This window comes from Talpa occidentalis, unplaced genomic scaffold (genome assembly GCF_014898055.3).
Source record: "Talpa occidentalis isolate TD23 unplaced genomic scaffold, MPIMG_talOcc4v2.1 talOcc4.9, whole genome shotgun sequence".
Classification (NCBI taxonomy): domain Eukaryota; kingdom Metazoa; phylum Chordata; class Mammalia; order Eulipotyphla; family Talpidae; genus Talpa; species Talpa occidentalis.
In genome coordinates this window covers 88,866,121-88,892,755 of record NW_023605305.1, presented here as the reverse complement: position 1 = coordinate 88,892,755, position 26,635 = coordinate 88,866,121, and the positions used below count along the sequence as shown (strand labels likewise).

Sequence of the window (26,635 nt, the reverse complement as noted above, 5' to 3'; positions counted from 1 at the left end):
AGTTTTGGGACAAGGATTAGGAGTGCTTAAGGCATGTTGGAGATTGTTCAGGATAACTGTGCATGATGATTACTTTGTATTTCATGAGGTATTAGTGTGTTCTTATGACATTGACAAAATGTCGAAAGAATAAATGTCCACCACATTTCCTTCTCTAGCTTTCCAAGGCACATTCTTCTTTTGTTCTGCACCACAAGGGGCTTTCTTTATACCTGTGAGATTAGCATAATGGGTAGAAGAGCAGAATGAAAGAAATTAAATGACAGAGCACAACGAATATCCTAATATGGGTTTAAAACTACATGGTGATGAAAAAGGTAGATCCAGGAGGCTGGAGAGATGTGGGCTGGATGTTCATTAAAAGTCATTTGGGGGAATGGTCTACACATTGAATTAGAATAGAGGAATGGCTGAAGTACATCTTGAAAAAATGTGGCTGCAGATTATGTCCTTATCTCCACCACCTTTGCTCAGCCATCTAACACTTGGGATATCTTCTGCAGCCTGACTGCTTGGGTTTTTATTCCATTTCCGTCACTTACTAGCTGTGGTATCTTAACTACCACTACTCTATGTCATTAACTACTTTAACTATTCTGTACTCCAGTGTCCTCATCCATAAGATGGAGAGAGTGCAGCACATTAAGTGCCACTTCACATTGGCAATAAGCTCTTGGAAGCTGACTTTAAATGAAATGATGCATTTTGAAACCAGGTCTTTGAATAAGGTCCTTCATTCAATTTCAGCAAGATATTTTTGTCTAATCAATGTTATAAAAAATGACATTGAATGAATGAATGTTATTCGAGGACTTGCTGTTTGTACCACACAATTGGAAGAATCAAATGAGATGACATGGAGAACAGTTAAGTTTAAGATAATGCTACTGCATCTCACTGACATTCCTGTATTTTCATTACTATTGTTGCATGAGGGACAGCATCACAGGGAATGGGAAAAGAGGAAGTAGGACAAGGATGGTGAGCATTATAGTTAAAAACAGCAGCTGAGGAGCACAAGTTAAAATGGCAGCTCTGCTTCCTCACTGCATGATTGTGGGCAAGAGTGTCTAGCAGCATGTTGTCATAACCAAAAACTGCACTTACAAAAAAAAATGGAATAGAGCTGCACACATTTGAGAAAACTTGAATTGAATGGGATCTTTGAGATCACTTATTATCGTCTTCCTTTTGCTCAAGTAATACTGTTATCCCTGAGAAATACATTGCCTTTTCTTCACCCCTCTGAGCTCCTGTGTCCTCTGTCAAATAGGGATGGCCACCTGAGTTGGTTCCTATGGGATGAGACTTTGTGTGTATGTGCTTAGCAAAATGCACAGCGTAAGGTCAGTCCTGGTCCCTGTAAACAGATAATTTGTTTATTCTGGAAATAAAATATTATATTAATTTTTCTTAGTATGTTTCTAATTTTGAGAAGAAAATATAAATATTTAAGAGGTAGAGTTAGTTCCTCTAAGCACTGGGCTGAATAGACTTTATCCAAATGCACTATTGAAACTGTAAACACATACTAGATTGTGGATAATATTCCCCCTTCACATCCTTAAGGTGTCTATAAGATTTGTAAAAGCCCATTCCATTTGGTTTGAGGATTGAATTACCTCAGGGAATGGAAGGAAACATGTAACTTTCCTGTAGATTTCCATGTAAAAACCTCTCCCTGGAGGTTTCAGCTCCCTCCCCAATGGCAGGGAAATACCTCTAACAAATATGAAGGCTGAAAGAGATATTTCTGTCATTAGAGTCAACAATCTACTTTACAGTCACCACATGCCTTGCCCAAGTTATTCAGCATAATCTAGTATGTGAACATACAGAGTCATGTAATGTCTGAAAGTAAAAGTAATTTTTAAATCCCTTAGAGCAGCATATTTTGACTATTTTTTTTCAACATTACCTTTCTTTGTTGACAATCCCCAGCCCCCATCTCTTCCACTGAAATATTGACAGCACAGATACACTGTGTATTTATTTATTGCTCTAAGTATACTCATTTTTTTATAAGTAAAAAATAGCAAGAACAAGATTCTTCCTATGATCATTACTAAGAACCAGTTTTCAACCCCTTTGGGATGGCTTTGTCCAGGTTGATAATATACTTCCTAGAGTTTAAAAAAAGAAAATTTTGTTCAAAATATTTTTTTAAAAAGACAGGAGATTGATTCCCCTGATGTTATCAGACTTAACTAGATTTCCAGCTAGGTAGCCCATTTACAAGGATAAATTTAAAGGAAACTGTGCATTAAAATGACATATGTCAGGCACTTTCCTTCTTTTAAACATTAGCCAGATTTCATATTTCTGCTTATGTGGTAAAGGTATATAGTTTTTCTAATCACAGACCCAGTGAATTATATTTTAAGCAAATATTAAGAGTGTTGGTTAAAAACATGTCAAGTAGAATGACTGTCTGCTGTTTATAGTAATTCATTTATCAGTCACTGAAGTTCAGATGAATAAGCCATGAAGTGGGCCTCCCCCGTGGCACAGTGGTTGAGCGCTGGATTGCGAAGCTGCCCGCAGCCTCTGCAGCCCCGGTTCAATCCCTGGCCACCGGGCGAGGGTCCCACATGGCGCGCAGACCTCTCCTGCAGCACCCGCTGTTCCTCTCAGCAGTGTACTTCGTCAGTCTGCCTGCTATGCTCTCCCCTCTGGCTCTGGTGAATTCTCTCAACTTCCCATGCTTCTGACTGTACCCAGTGCTTGTAAAAATAAATAAATAAATCTTTAAGCCATGAAGCTAAGAAACCCTAAAATTAAATTCAAACAAAGGCAGGAGCTAGGCTCATCAGTATGTTTACATAAAAAGCAAATTATCAGTGAGCTCTATATTAGAGAATATGGAAACAGAACAGTAATGTGAGTGGTCACTTTTGTTGTAAAAAGAAAAAGATTTCACTTTTATTCACCTAAATTCATAACATAATTTAACTTTCATGTCAAAGAAACACAAACACACCTTGTTTTAGCCAAAGATATGATTATTTTCCTCAAGCTGAGATTCATTTTATCACCCTAATAACTGCAAACATTTTATCCAAAAAGAACTTTTAGATAGTTTTGGAATATTTTAACTTTGTGGTAGAATGTAACAAATGTTCCATATTACCTTTAATTGAAACATATATATTAGTAAAATTCATCAATCACAAGTGCAGAAAAAAAAAACATGGAGACACAAATTTGACACATCTTACATTAAAATAGATACATCAGCTATTAAAATAAATGTATCTCTCACGGAGAAAATAGATCAAAATCAAATCTAATAGTTCACTTACCAAATCAGACATCTACTATTGAATCATTACTTATTGAATACTGAAGAAGATACACTATCTATCAAATCAAATACCTTCTCTAGTAAATCAATCTCACCATCTGATTCAAAACTGTCTCCTACTAAATCAAAAAACCACCCAATAAATCAAAGCAATATTGCATCAAAGAATTTCATTTAAAGTAAATATAGTGCATCACTGGACAGCATATATCATAGTATAAGTTAGGTATCATTTATAAAAAGAAAGATATGCCTTTTGCCACCTAATTCTTTTAAAGGGGTTCCTTTTGGTATAGTACAAACTTATTCATACTCATTATAACTATCATTTTATAAAACATTTTAAGCAAAAAAAAAAAAATGGCCAAACAAAAAGATGTTTGAAGATACTTAAAATAAGTTTGCCTTAAAATGTTCCATTTGTTTACGTAAGTTTAAATGGCTTAGCAGTGGGTTCACTTTTCAATTTTTTTTTTTTCTGTTCTGTTAAGCCCAATAGTTTTCTATTAGTTTGCTTTTGTCTGTTTAATCAGTTGGTTGGAAAGCACTGGGGACAATGGGGGTCTGCTTCTCTTTCTTCCTTTAAGTTTTCCCATTTTTAAATATATAAGTTATTAGTCAATTCTCCCATCATTCGATATCACCCCTATACCCAACTATGACCGGGCAGAGTGAAAACAGTTTGTAAATGGGATAGTTGAGGAACAATGGAAGAATAACCTTGTAATTGCAAAATTTCTTGGAGAATTGAATGAAAAACATTTTCTTCAAATTTTCATTAGGAAATGTTTATTTATATCAGGACACACTGTGTTTTGGTTTAGCTCCATATTCTGTCCTTGAAAGAAATATAACTACACATTCTAACTCAGAATAATCTTTTCTAGTGAAAGAGATACTTAGGAATAAATCCTATGGAAATTATCATCAAATTGTTATTTTAACTCAAACATCTTTTTAACTTTCAAATTGAAAATTGGAAGTACATAGACTGATTTGGTTTCACTTAAGTAATTGGCACATTTATCCATGTAACTATCAACTTTATAGACAAAGAAATTTCTAGAACTTAAAATCCAATATATTTCCAATATAATAGGATTAATTTCCTAGAAATTTGACTCACAACTGGTTAAATATAGACAGGAGGAATCCATGAATTATCAATTTATTTACTTTTATGATAGGTGACAATTGAGACATTTGTCTAAATTTAAAATAATAATGCTAATAAAATTTTGATAATAATTCCTGGCAAAACAATAACATGTGATAGTACTGAGTTTAACTTTTATTTCCGCTATAAAGAATTAGAGCTGAATAGTGACCACTATTTTGAAACAAGTTCTGTATTTCCCTAAATTTAAAATTATATATTCCCCACAACTGCCATGTCACTTGTAAAGTCTTTCCACTTGTGGAGTTTCCTTTTCACATCATACGTAGGATAATTTGACTTGGTTATGGTACATACTTGGCTCTACTTGTAAGCTTTGAGTTTACAATTTTAGTTGTAAAGTCCATCACTAAGCATTACTTTGTGTTTAGTATTTTTCTGAGAAATCTATGAATGTGAATAAAGTTTCACTTTCACCCCTTGCCCTCAAGTAGCTTTCCCTCTTTCTGAGAAAATTTAAAATATCCATTTAAAATTTAAAATATTTGGGCCTCCCTGGTGGCGCAGCTGTTGAGCGCTGGGTTGCAAAGCTGCCCGCAGCCTCTGCAGCACCAGTTCGATCCCCTGCTGCTCCCCGGTCACCGCAGGAGGGTCCCACAAGGCGCACAGACCTCTCCTGCCTCCTGCTGCTCCCCTCAGCAGTGTACTTCAGTCCTTCTGCCTGCTCTGCTCCCCGTTCTGGCTCTGGTGAATTCTCTCACCCTCCCACGCTTCTGACTGTACCCAGTGCTTGTATGCATGTATGTATAAATCAATCAATCAATCAATCAAAAAAATAAATAAATAAATAAATAGAATAAAATTTAAAATATTTGAGAAAATGGGCAAGGTTTAGAGAATGAGCAGGTATGTTATTGCATACTAATTACACAGTGTAGGTAGCAAATGCAGTAGGTAAACAGAGACCATGCATGGGTGGAATGGAATGCTTTCGTTGGATTTGATATGTGCACAGAAGACAGTAAAAACATTGCACTTTTAAAACCATTATAATTTTTCAGCTTGACTGTTGAAAATAATGCTGCAATGAGCATGGGGGGTGTTATATCTTTTCAAATTAGTGATTCCATATCCTTTGGATAAATCTAGAAGTAGAGTAGATAGATTTATGGTATTTAGGAATAAGTTAAACAGAGAAAGAGAAATGCTGTATCATTTAATTCATGTATGGAAGTAAAACAATCACGCAAATGAACAAAGGAAATAAAACAAAACAAACTCTTAGATTCTAACAACAGAATGGTGTTTCCCTAGAGGAAAGGGGTTGTAGGATAAAGAATAGGAGGAGAGGGGGTCAGCAACTGTATAGTGAAGGATAGAAATTGAAATTTTGGGAGATTATTATAATGTAATATATGTATGTGTGTATGTATGTATATACGTATAATGTAAGATATATATGTATAATATATATCAGTATAATTTGTATTCAGATTATATAATAATTTCATGTTATCTTTATAGTGAGGTATAAAGTTTTACTTCTGAATCACATATGATGTTATGAATCATTGTTATTTCAATTAAAGAAAAAACCACTGTGGTTTTAAGAAACAACAAGAAATGAGACAGGAATAAGTGAAAGTTAACCTTTTAGGTGCAATAAAGACAATGGTTTTGAAATTATAAATCTGAATACCATTGTGTTGTTGCTGCACAAACCATGACTTAATGATGCACAATGATTTGTCCATTCCCTATACCTCATTTGCACCCTTAACCCCACTCAAAATTTCAATAATAATTTAAAATTTTTATTTTTCTCAGTAGAAATATCTCTTCACTGTTTGTTTTGATATAGTCTTGCCTGGTTAAGGTTTGAAAATAGATTGTAAGTCATTTATGAGTTAGTCAATAATATCAGCCTCCCTTATTGCAAGCTATTTATAAAATGTGGCCCAAACATGTTTATTACTGATCAGCAGTTTCTCATTATTTCTCTGCCATGTCGATAGAAACATTGATTAATTGTAACTGCAGTCTTGGCCAGCATGGATTGATTAGAACATAAAGTAACAAGAATTATACAAGAATGTCAAAAAGAAGGAACAGTAGCATAGAACACTTGGAGGATGTGCTGATTGATCCATTCAAGGTGGAGGGTGAACATTGCTTGAGCCAGCAGAATAGAGAAGCAATAATTATACTACTCTCTAATTAAGAAATGGATTATTAAGAGAAAATATTGTCCTTTATGATAAATATCATAAATTGCAGGTTTCTATTTATATGGAATAAGTTACTAACTTAGAAAATGTAACACTTTTTTAAAGGCTTTTTATTAACTCTAATGTTAAAAGTTTTATTATCTTTATCTTTATTTTGAAAAGATTATAAACTAATAAGATATTAATGTGATGTCTAATTTAAGATGTTCCTTTAAAATGAAGCCATATTTTTAAAAACATAAATGACTTTAGAAACTCTCTTGATTCTCCAAGTATAAATATTCATAAAATATCTAAGAGGTTGCTGAACTATTCCTAAACAATGAGTCTATGTGAGTTCCCTAAAAATATGTGCTAGTTAAGGTGGAGGACTATGGATGATTTGGTAGTGGGTGCACCAGAGTGCACCCACTGATAAAGGTATCCAAATATTACCTCAATTAAAAATTAATTAATTGAAAATAAGATACTAAATTTTATAGACAATGGATAAATGCAAACTTGAGCCTTAGTATAAAATTTGAGGGGGAACCATTTCAAAATCCCATGAGATTAGAAAATTAACAATTTTTTCAAAAAAATGCTAGTGTCTCAATATTGTATATTTACTCAATACATTTAAGTATGTACCAGGCTCTTGGCTCTATGTGAAGGTAAAAAAACTATGGAAACAAATTAAAACTCTGTTGTTTTTTTTTTTTAAAGATTTATTATTTATTTTTATACAAGAACCAGGGTACAGGCCAGATGCGCGAGAGGGTAAGAGGATTCACTGGAGACAGAGTGGGGAACAGAACAGGCAGACTGAAGAAATATACTGCTGAGGGAGCAGAGGGTGAGACAGGAGAGGTCTGCTGCGCCATGTGGGATTCTCACTGGCTGGCCAGGATCAAACCCGTGCTGTTGAGGCTGCGGACAGCTTCACAGTGTGGCGCTCAACCACCTGTGCCACCAGGGAGGCCCCAACCCCGTTTATCTTTTGCCCTCAAAGGGCTCCTAGCCCTCCCTCCCCCCCAAAAAAAAAGAAATGAGACACTCACAGGAATTAACAATACAATAAATAAAGGGAACATATTTAAAGTTCTTTGAAAGTTCAGAACAGCAACAAATCATCATTCATTGGGAAAAATTCAAGAAAGCTTCTTGGAAAAAAAATGTCACTTGAGTCTGGACAGGAAGTTTGCTCACCAACCTTTAAAGGAATAAACTATCAGAATGGAAGGGGTTTCAGGGAGGAGGAATTAGCCATGCCTAAGCTTAGGGCAACAACAACAAAGCAAGAGACAGTGAGGTTGGAATTGCTAGGTGGGAATGTTTATCAGAGTCAACAATCTCAAAACTTCCATTCTCCAAACAAAAATCCTCAGTGGTAGAACACTGTGTAAGTGGTTAAAAAAAAAAAATGTCTGTTTGAAGCCAGGATGGGGAGCCAAGATCTCTGTTGACTGCTGTGTACTTCTGCACACCCTACCACTTCTACCACCACCCTTGTCACCTGTGGCTACTGAAGACCAGCACACCTATTTCATACCTGGTGAGTGAACAGGTGGCAAGTAAAGAGAAAGAATGAGGGAGAAGTTGGATTAAAAAGTCATGATATTACAGTGACTTGGAGACTACACTGATTACCATAGCAGTACTTTTGACCACGTCAGAATTGAAAATAGATGGAGGTGCTAAGAATGACTTGTTTTTTTGTAGCATAGCAATGATCTGATCAAAGTTCCACCTTGCAAAGATCTGATTGTTCTTCCATGGGATTTAATCTCAATAGAGTTGGGAATGAAATGTCATCTTGTCCTCAGTTTACTTTGAGATGAAGAAAGAAACAAATACATCACTGATTAAATATGGGGATTTAGTGCAACTGTGATTGGTCAACAGCATTGCTTCTACAATTCTAGAACTGTGCTGCTATTACCTAGAAAGTCAAGAGAAAAAGAAAGTGTAAGAAATGCACCAATTCACTGTTTTCTATATTGAGTTTTTGTCAGTGAGTGAGTATACAAAAAAAGCTAATATGCTAGGAAGCTCTGAATGTCTGACTTCTTTTCATAAAGGGAGGAGTAGGAAATGATGTGGTGGAATACTTCATTAAGAGACAATATAAAGAATAATAGAAAAAAACAATAGTACAAACAAAAATTTTCATAATGAAAAATTAATTTGAAGTCCAATGGAGTTCATTTGCTTCCCCCTCCACCCCAGGGTATGAATTAAGTTGTAAAATTCACTCAGCAGTTGTTTAACTATAAAACAAAGTACTTCTAATAATAATTACTCATTTAGAAAAGACTTCCTAGAAAAGTTAATTCTAATCCTTGCTCTTAAAGTATCTCCTCCTCCAACTTTACATTCAAATACATGCTGACATAGCTTTTTAGGATTCTCTTAGCTCCCTACATGTCAGGTGCAACCTTTGGTCACCCAACGATGAGTATAGACTTTAAATCAATTAAGCACAGTCCATCAAGTCAATTAGGAAACTCTTAAAACAGTACAACTCCCCAAGCCTTCTTTGTTTTCCTTAATGAAAAAAGAGAAAGACAAACTCCTCACTCATTAGTTTGGTTTTAAAAAGTTGCCTAAATCCAACATAAGGGCTCAACATTTCTACATTAGAAAAAAAAATATGCAAGTTTTTGAGATTATATTCAACAAGTGATTTCTGTTTTATCAGTTAGTCAAAAGTCATTAACCTAGATAACTATGAAATATAGCAACGTAAGGATTATTTAGAGCATGAAGATGCATTACTGCTTAATTCTGCTTGCATTATTTAAAATTTCTTTCACTGTAAATTTTACTGCAAGGACTACAAGTAACAATGGCTGAGACTGAATACTTAAAGGCCAACTCTATCTAATTCTTCTGAATTTAAAGATGGAAAAATGATTTGATGTAAAAACACTCTTTTTAACTGTAGTCTTCTTATATCTTAAGTGATCCTTGCAGACAGAGACATTCAGCTAGTCTGATTTTCCAAAAACGATTTATGGAGATAAACAAAGGTTCTGCCCCAGTTCCTTGTAGGCAACTCTTCTGAAGCACTGATCACACCAAAGAGATGGAAGAACAGATCTAGTAAACATGTTAAGAGGTTAATGATAGTGATTTAAAATATTCTAGAGAGATAGACTTGATTTTGAGATGTATTAACATTCATTAAGTTATTTAACCTTGCTTAACCTTAGTATTTCCCTCATAGAGTAATTGTGAGAAATACATGGAAAGCACTTAGCACAGTCCAGCATGGAATAAGCACCGAATAAGTATGTATTTTTATCACTCCATTTCTGAGGATCAGATGGCTCATAATCATGCTCTTATAGAAACTATTTTAATTCACACCCCCCTCCCTGCTTCACAGTTCTGTCACATATTTTGTTTCCACCCCATGATTCCTGTGGCATTCATATAGTAGATATTATCTCCATTTTCAAGATAAGCAAACTGAGTCCATCAAATCATTAAATTTACTCCTTAGGTGTTCAAATATGAAGTGGATGAACTGAAACTGAAATCTTATTTCTGATAGACACTCATTTTAATACATCATACCACTTAAAGTATGAATAATAAAATAGAAAATACAATTTGAATTTCCTTCTGTTGATGTTATTTTATTTTCTAAGTTGATATGAGAACGATTTCTATGGTTGTCTATTTTATTTGTTAAAGAACATAAATGTTACAAGGAGCCTAAAGAAAAATCTGATAATGCTAGTGTTGGTTTTGAGTTTAAGCTCCACTTTTTAGTTGTATAATGCTGTTACACATTTTAATATGTCTTCCTAATTATCATTTAATTTTCTTTTCAATTACTGAATTGGAAACAGCTCATAGTATTAGAAAAGAAGACCCTGAACTACTGGAGATTTAGTATGACATTCCATCTCTTTGGAATAGCTAAGAAGGGGAGGAAGTTCTTAGATTACCTCCTTTCTCTACAACCCATACTATCACTCACTCACTAAAATCTGGGTTGAAGAGAAAAAAACTCAGCAGACAAGTTGCACTAGATTCCCCTGACCTGTTTCTTTCTTTCTTTCTTTTTTTAATAAAAATTTGGACCCTGTTAGTGGCCCTTGGAGCTGTTGAACTAGCCACTATATCATTTCTGTTTGAAAAACGCAGCAACATCCTGTAGTGTGAGTTGGAGGATATGAACAAAGTTAATGTGGTTCCATGAATGTTGATTTATTCTGATCACAATGGTGTCTTAATTGAACAGCCACCTGCATAGCAGAAGAAGGACTGTTATTAGATTCACCACTTTTAAAATAATAAACAGGAACATGTACATTTTTAAAGCTGGAAACTTGTGCCACTCCCCTTCTTTAGTAAGCAGACTTGTTTCTTTCTTTCAATTGAGAAATATATGAGTATTATTTTTTCATTTTATCAAACCATAATTTGAAAAGGAAAATGTCCATCATTCACAACTAAATCTTTAATCAAAACCTAGAATTTCACAAGAATAGAGAATTGCCAAATACATGCAAAACCCAGCCCGGAACAATTCTGTTTGATTTATAAGGAGCCTCTTGTCTCTACATTTAAATGTGGCCATGTGCCCCTACAGTCATCTGTCAGACTGGGAGAATTTCCAGATAATCAAAATGTCACAAAGTTAGTACTTTTAATTTTTATTTCATCTCCCACAAGTATGAACTCTGATTATAATTATAGCTTCATCTACTCTTGAATGATTTTGTTTTATCAGGCAAAGATACTCTCCTAAGGGCCATACTGATAGAGAATATGAAACCTTCTTAAGATAGGAAGGAGAAAACAATGTGATACGAGAGATTATACTACATGTGTCTTGATGGCATCATTAATAGTTAAATATTTAACTCCCAAATCCTTCATTTACATCATGTGTTGGTTTCTCTGACCAAAGATTTAATTGGAGGGGAAGAAACTGAGAACAAAAAGTGCTCTAGTGGAAAAATTCAATAGGACTGATCAATGGAGGCAACTGTTCTTTAGTAAGATAAAAAAATCAGAGAAATATCCTTCTCTGGCCTCATTCTGCCATGTTTTTTTTTTTTTTTCTCCTAACCAGTTAGATAAAACATAAAAGCATCAGTCTTTCACACTTACCTCCTAGATTAGATGGTCTAAGGGAGATGTTTATAGTTGGATGATACTTTCATTCTAATTTAGCCACAGGTGGCCTTCCCTAATAAAAGAACTTAAATAAAAACCCAGTTTTATTCCTTATTTAACAGGTATGCTGATCACCCACTAGCAATATTTTTTAAGATTCACTTATTTATGCATATAAGAACTGGGGTACAGGCCAGAAGTGTGGGGTAGTGAGAGGATTCACCAGAGACTGAGTGGGGAACAGAACAGGCAGACTTACTGCAATACACTGCTGAGGGGAGCAGCGGGCAAGGCAGGAGAGGTCTGCTGCACCATGTGGGTAGCTCCCTGGCCAGGTATCGAACTCATGCTGCAGTGGCTGTGGATAGCTTTATAGTGCTATGACTTAACCCCTTGAGCCATCAGGAAGGCTGCCACTAGTAGTATTATTTTAATTTGTTCCTCTATTAAAGAAGGACACTTATTATGACGGCTATTTTGATATGGAGTGAGATGATGTGAGTTTTGATAAGTTTAAAGTATCATGGAAATAAATTGCTAGTTTTTCTTTAAAAATATGTCTTAGAAGTCAGCTTTTTCTCAAATTTATAAGGTGCACATGCAGAAGACACCAGTTTTGTGAAGAAAATAAAATAAGTATGGGCATAGGTGAATGTGGATGGGCATTGTAGAATTTTGTTGCATGGTAGAATTTTGTTGTCCTTAAAAATTCCAATATTTACCTACTTTAAAATTTCTTTTTTTTTTAAAAAAGAAGCCTTTAGAAATAAACAAGAGCCATACCCAATGTTCCACAACTAATGTGAAAAGATCCAGACTAGAATTAAAATTCAATTCATGAGACCTTAGAGCAGGTTATACTTCACCTAATTCAAAGATTTATTTCAAATATTTCTACTCTCTTTTGCAGTAAACAATCCACCCTCTGTTATTGCCTCCAGAAAAAGAAAGATGTTTTTATTGCTATTTGCAATAAAATATGGGGAAATTTTTTTCAAAACGGGGACTATCTAAAGGTAAATGACTCAACTTTAAACATATACATGGTTATACATGTGAACTCTAGAATGACATTAAAACCACTCAACAGGGCCTCCCTGGTGGCGCAGCGATTGAGCGCTGGGTTACAAAGCTGCCCTCAGCCTCTGCAGCGCCGGTTCGATGCCCGGCTGCTCCCCGGCCACCGGAGGAGGGTCCCACATGGCGCGCAGACCTCTCCTGCCGCCGCTCCCCTCAGCAGTGTGCTTCGGTCCTTCTGCCTGTTCTGCTCCCCACTCTCTGGTGAATTCTCTCACCTTCCTGTGCTTCTGACTGTACCCCGTGTGTGTATAAATAAATAAAAATAAATCTTAAAAAAAAAAAAAAATAGTCTTAAAAAAATTTAAAAAAAAAAAAAATAAAAAATAAAACCACTCAACAAATTCTGATCCCACTCAGATTTAAAAACCTGCTCATTATTGTCTACAAAGCCTGCCCATTATTGTATATAAAGCCTGCCATAATCTCTCCCCAGTGTTTGCACATGGTTTATCCCCAAGTAACATTCTAACTCACCAACCTCACTCACTCTGCTCCAGGCACCTGACTTCTATGTGGCTCCTTAACCACACCAGACCTTCCCCCAAGTTGATGCCTTGCTCTCTGCCTTAGCATGCCTCTTTCAAGCAGGTATGTGACTTTCTCCTATTCATTCAGTCTCTTCATTGGAAATATACTTTTAACCAACCTCTCAAAAACAAGATCTTTCTCCACTACATCATTTCATCCATTTACACTACTTTGCTTGACATTTACTTTACCTATTTATTTTCTGTTTCCTTCTACTTTATTGTAAACCTCCTGAAAGCTAGACTCTGTTTTATACTATTCTCAGCACCTAGAACAAGACCTGGCACTTGAAAGGAGAAAAACTTCCAAAGAAAGATAGTAATCTTGTAAGAAAACCATTTAACAACTTTAAATTTTTAAAAATGAAATCATCTAGGAGAAATCCTACCAAAAGAGCCCATGAACTATCTACATATTAAGAAAGAAATACCTTCATTTCCCTTAAGTGATAATTATTTCAATCATTTCAATTGCTGTATAATAATTCCCCAGTGTATATGGATTTCTAAATCATCAGCTTTGTGCACTTCAGTGACTTTGCCTGTTATATGGAAAACCTGCATATAATGATAAATATTCACTCAATTAAAATGTTTTGAAAAGACCAGATGTTTACACATTAGTTTTAAAAGGACTCCAAGTATTGACTAAATTAATAACATTTCAGCTGAAATCTCATGCACATGTGATGGGACCATATACTTCTGATTTATGTATTTGAGACATTTCCTTATGGTGTAAAGTGATTGGCACAGTTCCCAACATTAGTTTCTGCTGACAATGATGGTGATGAAAAATTGGTAATTTTAATATCAGTGTTCTCTGAGGAGGAGGAGAGAGATCTTTCACAAGAAGAAAGATGAAGAGATGCCATTCGAATGTAAATACCTTTTTAAATTTTGAGTGTGGCTATGGAAAATGGGTAGCTGACAAATGTGAAAATCTTAAACACATAAATAACTAAAACATGTTCTAGAAAAGGTAAATGGAATAGCCCAATAACAGAGGAAAAAAATGGAAAAAAAATAAACAGTCAAAGAATATCTCCCTAAATAGCCTTGGGTCTAGGCAGTTTTATAGTCCAGTTCCTTAGACCTTTCAAAGTACAAATAATACCTTTTATAATTATGTAATCCCACTGGAGCATAAAAAAAGAGAAAAATTTCCAATGTGTTTGTATACAGCTTAATACTGATAAAATCTAGGAGAACACAAAATGAGACTTCAGACAAATAATAATTACAAACATAGAATCAATGGTAAATAAGAAATCTACCATATTGAACTAACTAATGTATTAAAAGGAAAATGTATACTATCCAACAAGAGTTGCACTTAAAACGCAAGAACATTGAATTTCAAGACCTAGAATATAATCATAGTATATTTGCCTGAACATTTGAACTGACTTTTAAAGCATTTAATAAAATTCTCTTAAAAAATTTCCTAGTACTTGCAAACCCTAATCATAATAAGGATTATTTAACCAAACTCGTATCTGTTATAACACCAAAGAGTGAAAACACTAGAAGCAATTTCATTAAGGGCAACTAATGGACAGATATGTTCCCTTTCATCTTTGTTACTTTAAAATATTTCAAAATATCTAGTCTAAGTTATAGGGTATAATCAGGAAGAAAATACTTCTGTCTTTGAAACAAGGGAGCAAAATCTGTACTTGCATGTCTTATGAATATTTAAAGAATGCAAAAAAGATACCTGGAAAAAATTTAGTATACTATCTGGTTACCAATAAAATATACAAAGTAATTAACTGTATTACATAACATCAGTAATAGACCAAAAAAAAAAAATCAATAATATCAACAGCAAAAATTTACAGAAACACCTATGGCAAAATAAGTAGTTATCCAAGGCTTAATACAGAGAACCACAAGGTTTTAAAGAATATTGAAACAAATTTTAAAAATTGGTAGGTTCACATATTCCTGGATAGTCAAACATGATATTATCAAGTTATTAATACTGATATAATGTCAGCATACATATAGTTTGCTGTTTTTATATTGCCAAATAAACTTTAAAATAATTTCATTAAATTCCCTGTAGTCTCTTTGAAAATATTGCTGGAGTTTTATCCAATAATTCTATTCACTGTACTAGTTGATTTTTCAGGAATGAAGAGAAAACATCAGCCATAGTCACTGGCCACATTGTCAACGTTCTCTTATCACCATTTATTTATTTATGTCTGGGAGGTGTTATAATTTGCTAAGATAACCAGTATAATGGCAAAACCATAAAATAAGAATCAACACATGAAGCTTTATTATGGTCTACAAAATTCACAGATATAAGTTAGCTCATTCATTTATTCACTCAAATAACATTCATTTAATAGTTACTCTGTAACCTCACTGAGCTGAATATTAGAAATGCAAAGATGTTCATAGTGTCAGTTCAGTCTTGTGAGAGCCACACATAGGAACCATGGGTAGCTTCACCTATGAATGTGGGTTTGTGATAGATTTACCCCAGATAATTCTAGAAGCTAAAGCCTTAGTTCCAAAGAAACTAAATACAGTAAGTACTCAATGTAATTGGTAGATTCTTGGAAATTTTTACTTTAAGCAAAATGACCTAAAACAAAATTGATTTTTCCATAAGCTAATAGGTATAAACATAATTAAGTTCCTACTGCATATTTCATGTCACAAAAAAAAAAATCACTGATTTTGAAATAAAGACCCATAGCTCTTCTAATACTAAGAAATCATTGGCATTCATTTATTCATCCACTCATTGTGGATTTCCAGCCTCCCTTGTTCTCAAGATATTGTCTTGGCACCCAGAGTTCCTGCTGGTTAAGCTAAAATATAGAGTCAGGCAGGGGGCCTCTCACCAGGACAGAAGTCTAGGTATAAGGAACATACTGGAAAACCAGTATCTGCTGAAAACAGCATGCAGACTTTATGGCCAGATGAGCATAACCAGCTAGACTACCTTAACAGAAAAATAAGCGAGAACAGGAACTAGATAGGCTGTTTTGATCAGAGGGAACAAGGGAGCCTCTCTTCCCCAGTAAAAGCCCCCGTTCACTGCCTCCTACCCTGTGCCACACAATTATGCATCCCCAATCTACATCCCTACCAAGCACACTCCTCCACACATTCCTCCAAGTACTAGCCCACCTTCCCTGAACCTGAGTCCCAATAAATGACTGCCCTTGAAATGGTGCTGCACTCCCTGAGGTGTGAGCCCCTCTAGTTCTCTCTCTCTTCTCTCTCTCTCTCTCTCTCTCTCTCTCTCTCTCTCTCTATTTGGACTTTAGTTGTCTTTCCACTGATCTATGCCACTCCCAATGCTGCTGCCCTGTAAGGCGACAACTTGTCATTCATTTTTCCAATCTGTGTCCCTGTCTATGTTCAAGTATGGCCAGGGCACATCCCAGCAGCTCAGGGTGCAAGGTGAGGCCCCACTCTGGACAGGTCAACCTTCTACTGCAGGGCACATCATATTCACACTCACTCAAACACTGACAATTGAGACACATAGTGAACCTCACAGTGTGCATGTTTGGGACATGGAAAGAAATCATATTCCTGGGAGAAAGCCCACACTGACATGGGGAGAAGCTCCCAATTCTACACACACAGTGACCCTGACTGGGAATCAATATTTTTTTCTCATCAACATTATAACAAAATGACTTTGCACGAAGTGATGCTATCCAAGGAGTTGCTATAGTAGCACCACTTTCCAGTTTCAATCAATGATATTAATCGATTGAATTGTGCTTTTCATGTTCTGTCCTGTCCCCTTTCACACCTAGCAACATTTTGACAGCAAGAAAAGCTTTAGTAAAAGAACTAAGCCAGAAATGCAAATTATTATCAATGCAATAAAATATGCTTTGTCCAGTGCAACCCATATCTCTCCATCAAAGGTGGCTCTGGTATCTACATTCCAATTGCATCAAGTAACAGGAATATCTTTTTTTAGGAAATATAGAAATGAATGTGCATTGTTGTGTACTTAAGCTGTCTTTTTCTAGAGCAAAACTTAAGTGTTTTCCTCTTTAGGGATTCAAATAATCCTACATTTTAATTCATGTATATATGAGTCTAAAGGGAAACCATTTTTCATTTGCCAGTAGAGCAAATTAATTTTGAAAGAAAAGTTTAATTAAGATTAAACAAACTTAGATTGTTTGTTAGCCTAAAGGCATAAAGCTCTAAAAGCAAATTAGTTGCAGGATAATTGCTGTTGTGATAAATATTTTCATGTGCACAAACCCACTACCGTATATTTTAAACTTTAAATGTCTCCATCTTTATAAGGAATTCATAGAAGAACAAAACTAACACAGTCTTCTATCTCCAAATAACTACCAGGCCATTATCATATATATTTTTTGAAAAAGGATAAGTGCTTAGATTAACAAAATGGATTAATAAAGATTAATATATTTGAGTTTTTGAAAATACTGATTGAAAAAAATGAATTTTTCCACTTTGTAATAATACTGAATATCACCAATGAAACACAAAAAGATCAATATAAATATGGATAGGAGGTCATCAGATTGAAAGTTATATACACAAAGTAAAAGAAGAAAATACACAAGAAACGGAATCACAGCTTATGATTATTAAAATAAGTGTGTGCACTTATTTTTTAAAACTGGAAAGAAAACTGGTGCAAACAATTGTATGAATTAGTATAGTAGAAGGTGTTTTTATCAATAAGAACCAATTTAAAGCAAATATCTTTGTGGGGTAAAACATTGGCAGAGTTAAACCTTTGCCTTTTTAAGAGAAACCCCAAGCTGTAGCTTTCCTCAGATTCTAACTCTGTAAATGAATATGACCCAATGTCACAGCAGCAGGTACAAAATCCTTTATTATTAATCTCAGGAGAATATGATAGGACTTTGAAGGTGATCTCAGGAATTCTAAATATTTCAAAGGTTTCTTCTTTTGAATTAGTAATAAGATATTTTGCTTTTTAATTGGATGGAGACTTTAGATTATGTTTTCAGCTGAACTGGTCTGTCAGTGCATTGGATTATCACATGGAAAATGAACGTATTTGGAATGAAATCATTCTCATCATTTGTATCCTAGTGAACAATTAAGGACAGGTTTGAGTATGGATGGTTGATAGTGTAATCAATGGAGAAATAATTACAAAAAAGGCAGTTGTTAGCCTGTGTACATCAGCAAACAATGGATTCCTACAATTCCTGAAAAGAAAGATAATTGTAATAAATGCCACCCCCACTTTCAAAGACTCAAACTTGTCTTATGCAGGGCATCCTCTGTCCCCTTTAGTAAATCTCAATTATAGCCTTTAATGAAATGTAAAAGCAATATTGTCTGGTTATAAATATTAGAAAGCATTCTGAGAGACCTCAGATGAGTGTGTGTGTGTGTGTGCACGTGCATTTTTTTTTTAAAGAGATCTAATGCTTTCTTTTTTTTTAAAGATTTATTTATTTATTTATACAAGCACTGGGTACAGTCAGAAGCACGGGAGGGTGAGAGAATTCACCAGAGCCAGAGGGGAGAGCAGAGCAGGCAGACTGACGAAGTACACTGCTGAGGGGAGCAGTGGGCAGCAGGAGAGGTCTGTGCGCCATGTGGGACCCTCACCCTGCGGCCAGAGATTGAACCGGCGCTGCAGAGGCTGCGGGCAGCTTCGCAGCCCAGCGCTCAACAGCTGTGACACTGGGGAGGCCCTGTGCGTGCATTTTTTAATGGAAAAAAAATCAAACATTTGACAATGTAATAGTGGGATATGAGTAGAGAAGTCATCCTTTGTGTGCTTCTGTAACTGGTGGCTGAAACCAGAGACTGTTACAGGTGGAGCAACCCCCTGGAGGGGTTGCTAGTGAGGATTGATAGCCCCATGGGAAATGCAAACAAAGTATTGGTGGGGGTGGAGACTCTGATAAGAAATATAAGGGACTTCAGAAGCAGCCCCCAAGATTGAATGTTGGGATTCAGCTTTCAGGATTTCAGCAGTTTTTGGATCCTCAGCAATTCCTGGGTCAGTGATTTCTGCCCCCACCATGTCGATCTTTCAGAAAGCTGTTGTGGACCTCTGAAGGGTGTGGCAAGGCCTCCAGCAGCCAACCTCAGAGAGGAAAAGTTTGGAGGTTTTGCAAGTTGCCAAGTGACTGAAACTGTTCCCGGTTTTGCTGCTGTTACAGCCTGGCAGGAAAAGGCAAAGACTTGGAGTGGGGTGACTCTCCGAGCTGCATGAGTGTGCCTGTTTGTTGGGTCATTTCACTGCTGCAGCTGCTGTTGTCAGTGTCACTTGTGCTATGCTGTGCTGTGCTGGGCATCTCAGCAGCAACATGAGCATCTCCTGTTGTGACTTCTGCTGTCTTCATAAGTTGGATCCTGACCTATCTGTCTGGCTGCCACATGCTCCAGGCCCTCAGTGGCAGGAAGATGCCATCTTGGGAGACTTTGTGTTTAGGACTATGAAACAATGGATGGGGCTTCAAATGAGGTAAATGGCCATTTGTGGACTCAGTGACTCTTTGTTTTCCCGTGTCTGTTAAATAAGTCCCAATATTGTTGTTCTCTGAACCTGAGTAGTCTTGCAATTGTGTGTGAGGGTGAAGAATTCAGACAGTGACTGATAAACTATTTGGACTCTGTACTTGGCCAGCTTTAGCATCCCCTGCTGCCCTGTATCACTTCCTTTCTTTTTCTTTTTTTTTTTCCTCTTTAAAATGAGAGTAAAAATACAAGTACTTCATGCTTTTTAAAAGTGAACATAAACTACTCAGAATGGAGCTACTATATGACCCAGCTACTATATGACCCAGCTACTATATGACCCTAGTAGTGGAAAAATTCCACTACTAGGAATCTACCAAAGGACACAAAATCATTAATTCAAAAGTATACCTGCACCCCTATGTTTATTGCAGTACTATTTACAATATTTAAGATATGGAAACAACTGAAATGCCCAAAATAGATGACTGGATCAAGAAGATGCGGTATAAGCACACAATGGAATATTACTCAGCAATCTAAAAGGATAAACTCATGCCTTCACAGCAACATGGATGGAACTGGAAGGGATCATGCTCAGTGAAATAAATCAAAAGGAAAAAGAAAAATATCAGATGGTTTCACTTATAGGAAGAATATAGGAGAACAAAATAAGGAATCAGGAAAAAAGTAATAATACATAAAAAAATTAACATGCAACTATAAATCAGAGACATTCTGCATGGGAGGAGGGGGGAGAGGAATCAAAAGAGGGGAGGAAAGAGCATGAGGGACTATGGTGATGGTGCACAGGTGAATTGGTGGTGAGAATTTTATGGGGACTACACCTGAGAGGAGAAAGAAAATATTGTACAAAAATAAACATTGATGTAAAATAGATAGATAGATATAGGTAAATAAATAAATTTAAAAAATTCAAAATAAAAGTGATCATTAAATTAGACATAATGAGGATAGTATGAGTACATCATACTATAGGAATGCATGTTTATGCATCTATAGATAGGCAAATATTGAAACACACATCATACCTAGATATGTGTGATACATGCTATAGATAGTATAGTATGTATATGGTATTATACATGTGTATAACATACATATACATTCATAAATAATGCTTAATGAATGATAGCTACCTGAATTGCATTTATTAAAGGTAAAAGGATGTCTTAAGGAATATAGGCAAAGACTGATCTTGACACCTGATTAACAGATGGGTATAGGCATCAGAAGATGAGAAACCCATTTATTTTCAGAAAGTAGAGAAGGGAGAGGTCTCTCATGGGAAGGTGACATAAAGTTTAAGATCACAGGCCCTCGAGTTAGCCTTCAGTGAATAAACCTAAACCTTCCATCCATATGTATGATCACAAGAAGATCATTTAAACTCTGGCTTGAAAGGGGATAGAACTGTTACAGGGTAGGATGAGGGGCACCCTGGAACCCCCCAAACCTGTCTGCTCTAAATAGCTTCTGCCATCTGCTGTATCAAGACAAGATATACCCTGTTTGTATAAACTTCAGTAGAAAAAAACTTTAATACTATTAGTGTGCAATACTGAAAAGAGAAGAAATGAATAGATAAAATAGTTTTCACATGAAGCACCCAAATTTACCCATCCCCTTGGGGTAAATGTCCAGCTAAACAGGGTTGGCCTTAAGTAGGACTGCTGATCCCCAGAGGCTTGCCACGAGGCTAAGGCACCTTCTGTTAAGGACCTATAGAAAAGGGGTAAGGGAAGTCTGGGAGGAAAAGAGCAAAATCAAACCACAAGTCAAGGTAAAGGCTGCCATTGTTAGCTTCCCTGTGGGTCTCTCACCCATGCCTCTGTCTTGTTCAGGTGTCTCCTTCCATGTGCCCCAAGTTCCTGGTGCAAGTCCAAGGACAAGAAGTAAGCATGGCTTCTCCTTCACATGACTCTGCTCCATGGGCCTCCTCCAGTCTCCCTCTTCCATCTCTCTCCATTTCTCCTCAGTCAGATCTTCTCTCCTTTCTTAGTCCTTCTCTCAGCCTTTTCTAGCTTCACCTCCCTGCCCAGCTCCACCCTTCCTTAGGCTGGGGCAGGGGCCCTGGAATCTCCCCTTTCATTGGGGACTATCCTGTTACAGACCCATATTACCTAATTCATGGATTTATCAAGGAGTGCTTTTTATTGACATAACTCATATAAAGCACTTGAGTTTTAGTTAATGTTTAGTTGCTGCTGCAGTTTCACAGGGGCTCTCTTATCATGGGCCTTCTAATAGTTGGGTTGGTTTGAGATCAAGAGGAAAAAAGGACAAATGAATATGAGCCCTGGAAAATGTCATTCCTCATAATGTTATACATATTCCAGTGATTTTACTCAGAGAAAAAGTTTGAGAGCTACTATAAATGTCATTAGTGGAACTATTAGTTGGATGGAATACATCTTTTCCCAATTTATTCATTTTTTCCCCATATGAATACCATAAAATTATGACTGGGAACTAGATATGCAACTCCAAGTTATAAGAAATTTTTTTTAATTATCAAAATGTATTAGAAGTTGACTTTTTGTAAATTCTAAACTTAGCTCCTGTTTCAACATTGCCCTCTATTTTTTAAATCATCTAGATGAACTTTAAAAATTTAAGGTCTGGGACAGAAAACTGCCCAGAGGGAAATAGTTAAAAGCCAAATAGATATCCTTAGGTGCTTAGGTTGGTTGTGTTCTGCTTTCATACACCCTTGAGGAAAAAGCAATAATACTACATATTCCTGGGAGGGAAAAAAAAAATATATATATATATATCTACATATCTATATGTTCCATATATGCTAATATTTATATATACTAATACACACACACACACACTCACTAATGAGCAGTTAACTTATTTAGAACTTATATGAGGCAATCTATCATATACAGAAGAATTCAAATAAAGGAAGCATTCAAATCCTTATTTAAGCCAATTAACCAGTCACATTATCAATTGTTATTTTTACCTGCTGGTTATATTTGAAAGAAAGATATTTATATATTTTTAAATTGCATTAGCAAGGTTTTACTGTAAGTAAACCATCTCTGGTCATTTATGAGTACCTTGAATTTATATTCTTGATAGATATATTTTTAAGTAATCTTAGGATGATCCCACTTTTGGGGAATTACACAAAATCCTGCTATAGCATTAAATTTTCTAAGACAACAAGCAAGAATTAACCCCCTAGGATATTCTCTTAACTCAAACTTTTATTTTCCTTTAAGAAAATGGTTTGTTACATAAAGAACTTAAAAGACCATTTTGTTTTTCATGAATCAAATAGGGGACTAAATGGATTAGCTGGTATTATTTTAGATAATACCTCACCTTTGAAGTGAGTAGAATGTCAACACTATTGAAAATTATTTTGATCAGCTGGAAAAGTTCCCAAGCTTACTTGGCTCTGAGAAACAAATTCCAGGGAGGAAGCTAATATGATTTATCCATAACTAAAATATGCAACTGTTTTACTTTGATAGATATCAAGTCTTAGCATCAACATTGTGTGGACCATGTAAAATAGCCTAAAATTGACATCATGTTTCAAAGAAGTCATACAGCTATAAGATAGAAGTTCTAACAGCTTTTGTTGGTCATTTATTTTGGTCTCAGATGCACAAATCAGAAGTCATTCTCATACTAGGACAATAGCCATAGAGTGCTACTTAAGCAACCAAAATTTACCAAAGAGATTTTATTGGCCCTATTAGCCTTAGATTGCAGCATGTGAAGTTAACTCAATTTGCTCATTCAGAGAAATAATATTAGGGAATGTGACTTAGGTTCAAATGTATAGTTTGAAAATAAAATTATGGTATGGATCAAATGAGAGTGCTAAAAGCTTGCATGTGTGCTTTCACTCAAGTCACTTAGAAACCACGAGAGTTCAGTATTATCATCATCTCTCTTTTTATAACTGAATTAACTAGTACTGATAAATATGGTACAATTGCGCCATGATAGACAACCACTGTTAAAGATTTAAATTTCTGTGCAAACCATTAATAAGGGAGGACTGAAGAAAGTGACTATTTATTCATTCCTTCAAAGGGCTTATAGTCTATCAAGATGAAGACAATATTGCAAATAAAGAAATATGAGAAAATCACAAAATGACTATATTCAAATTAAGCACATAATTATCAAGGCAATATAGACTAAGGATTATTTAAAGTGGGAGTTAGGATATAAAAAGATATCAAAATGGAAAACATATATAGGTACATATATACCTATATAGTTTTTCTGAGATTTTATTTAATGACATTGTTACAGGGCAGGGAGAGGGGCATGCTAGACCCCGCAAACCTGCCTACTCTAAATGGGTTCTGCCATCTGCTGCATCAACACAAAATATATGAGACTTTTATGGGAAGGAACTTTAATACAATTGGGAAACATACAGGAAAGGCAAAGAATAAAGTTTCTAAATCAGCACCAAAGTTACCAGTCCCCTTGTGGGTAAAAGTCCACCCAGGCAGGATTGGCCCAGAGCAAGGCCCCAAAGCCTGTCAAAAGTCTAAAGCATCTTTCAGTGGGGACCCACAGAAAAGGATCAGAAACAACCAGACAATTCTGGAAGGAAAAGAGCAAAATCAAAATCAAGACAAAAACCGCCATTGTCACCTCCCCACGGGTCTCTCACCCACATCTGTGACACCCAGTCCACGACCAAAAGGCAAGCGCAGTTTCTTCATGTGTTTCTCGGCTCCATGTGCCTCCACCAGGTCTCCTTCTGGATCTCTATTCTGCTTCCTTCCCTCCTTTGTCTCCTCTGCAGCTTCTCTCTCTTCTCAGCTCCACCCTCCTTTTGGGTGGGGCAGGAAACCTGGAACCTCCCCCTTTCCTGGGGACCACCCTGTTACAACATCCTGGCTGATTTCTACTTCTTTTTTCCTACTCTAATTTTTGCTGATATAGGAGTAACATGTATTTGATGTGGTTTTTGGAGTTTGTGGGTTTGGAGTGCAGGGTCCTTGGGTTCACTCTGGGAAAGTTTTCACCAGAGCTCCCTTTTCAGTGACACGTGCTGAGTTTCCCAGGTGAGTTTCTCCATGAGACAGAGATGTTAGTTATATTTAAAGAACGGGTTTATTAGGGTCAGGGACAAAAGAGTAAAAGATACTTGCATAGACACAAGCGCCCAGGAAGAGCTTCCCCGAGGGCCTCCCCTGGTGGCGCAGCTGTTGAGCGCTGGGCTGCGAGGCTGCCGGCAGCCTCTGCCTTGCCAGTTCGTTCCCTGGCCGCTGGCGAGGGTCCCACAAAAAAAAAAAGCTTCCCCGAAAGCGACAGGTTTGCTGAGAGAGGCCTGCATGGTTGCAGGTGGGCGGCCTTGAGGAGAGCTGCCTCCGCTGAGGGAGGTCAGTGAAGAGAAGCCCCGGCAGGTACAGGTCATGGGCAGGCAGGAGGCTGCTGCCCTGCAGAGGGAGAGGGCTGGTGAAAAGAAGCACCTGCATAGTCACAGGTGGGCAGTGGGATGGCTGCCCCGAGCCTGTGCAGAGACTGCACTGATAATAGACTTCTTCTGTTTGGGAGGGGCTCACTCCTTGTGAGTCTTCAGTTTGTTGCTAATTTTGGATAATTATGTAGAATTTGAAAGGGGTCAGAGATTCTAAAATGGGCTCAATCTCCATATCTTTACCTTTGGATGTGCCCTCTGATACCTGCTTGGATGTTATGCTTAGTAATCTAGGCATCCAAGCCTAAGGATCAAAGTCTGCGCCTAAGGATACTAGTTCCACAACTGTGTCATCTGCACCTAAGGATCTTAGTTTCCTAGCTTCCTTAACTATGTCTTATGTGCCTAAGGATCTTAGTTTCCACAACTGTATCAATAGTTATGCTAATCTCATTTACTCCCACCTCCTTGTGTGAGCCAGGTTTCTGGTCTTGTGGCACTTCCTTTTTCAGTTTTTTCTATTCCTGTCATCCATCATATTCATATGGGTTAATGAACATGTCTTCTTTGAAGAAATCCAAAAGACATTATTTCTTGGCTGCCGAAAGAAACTGTTTTGTCTTAAAACAACAATCATTTAAGTCTGCATTGTATTGATCGAGTATTGCCCAGTATAGTTTGAAATGTCAAACACAAAACCTGTAAAATTTTTCCAACACACATAATATAATATTATCAAACACAGACAAGAAGTCTTAGCATAATGAGAGTGTTTTGCAAATGAGAAATTATAGATAATTGCTGTTTGTTCTTGTTTTCTTAGAATGAAGTGTAATTATTATTAACAAGAGGCTTGTTTCAATAATTATTTCTGGTTATCCCAGGGCACAAATGCATTGAAGCAGAAAACAATGCATTTTCATTCAGCATTTCTGTTCTTTGATCATCTCTTATTACTGCCAGAGGTTACGTGTGAATGTTGTTCTGAGTTTGTATAAGTACTAATACTATATACCAAATGTGCATATTTTCTGTGTTGACTATGACATCAGTTTCTTCAAGATTAAATATATACACTTCAATATATAGAAAAGAAATTAACGACACATAGTATTGTAGGATTGTTATTTTACTTAAGTGGGGAGGGCGAAGGATTCACACACAGTATATATTACCGAATGTATTTGGGGTTTCAGGTAACAAATTAGGAAGGATTAATATCCTATTATGTGTTGTCCATACTATGTATGGATAATGTCATTATGAAGTAGTGATGGTCTTAATTTAGTATAATGCAGTGGATAATCAGCACTGATATACCACATATATTCAAGTATTACCTGGCTGGTTGCCCACTAT

General features: G+C 36.2%; 1 protein-coding gene across 1 annotated transcript in view; it reads right to left on the bottom strand.

Moving 5' to 3' along the window:
* TENM2 (teneurin transmembrane protein 2) overlaps positions 1-24,624 on the bottom strand; it is a 3,493,894-nt gene extending 3,469,270 nt beyond the window's left edge. The window contains exon 1 of the mRNA XM_054691588.1: positions 24,524-24,624. The gene's annotated coding sequence lies outside the window, so the exon portion shown is untranslated. The remainder of the gene's footprint in view (positions 1-24,523) is intronic.
* Positions 24,625-26,635: the final 2,011 nt, after the last annotated feature.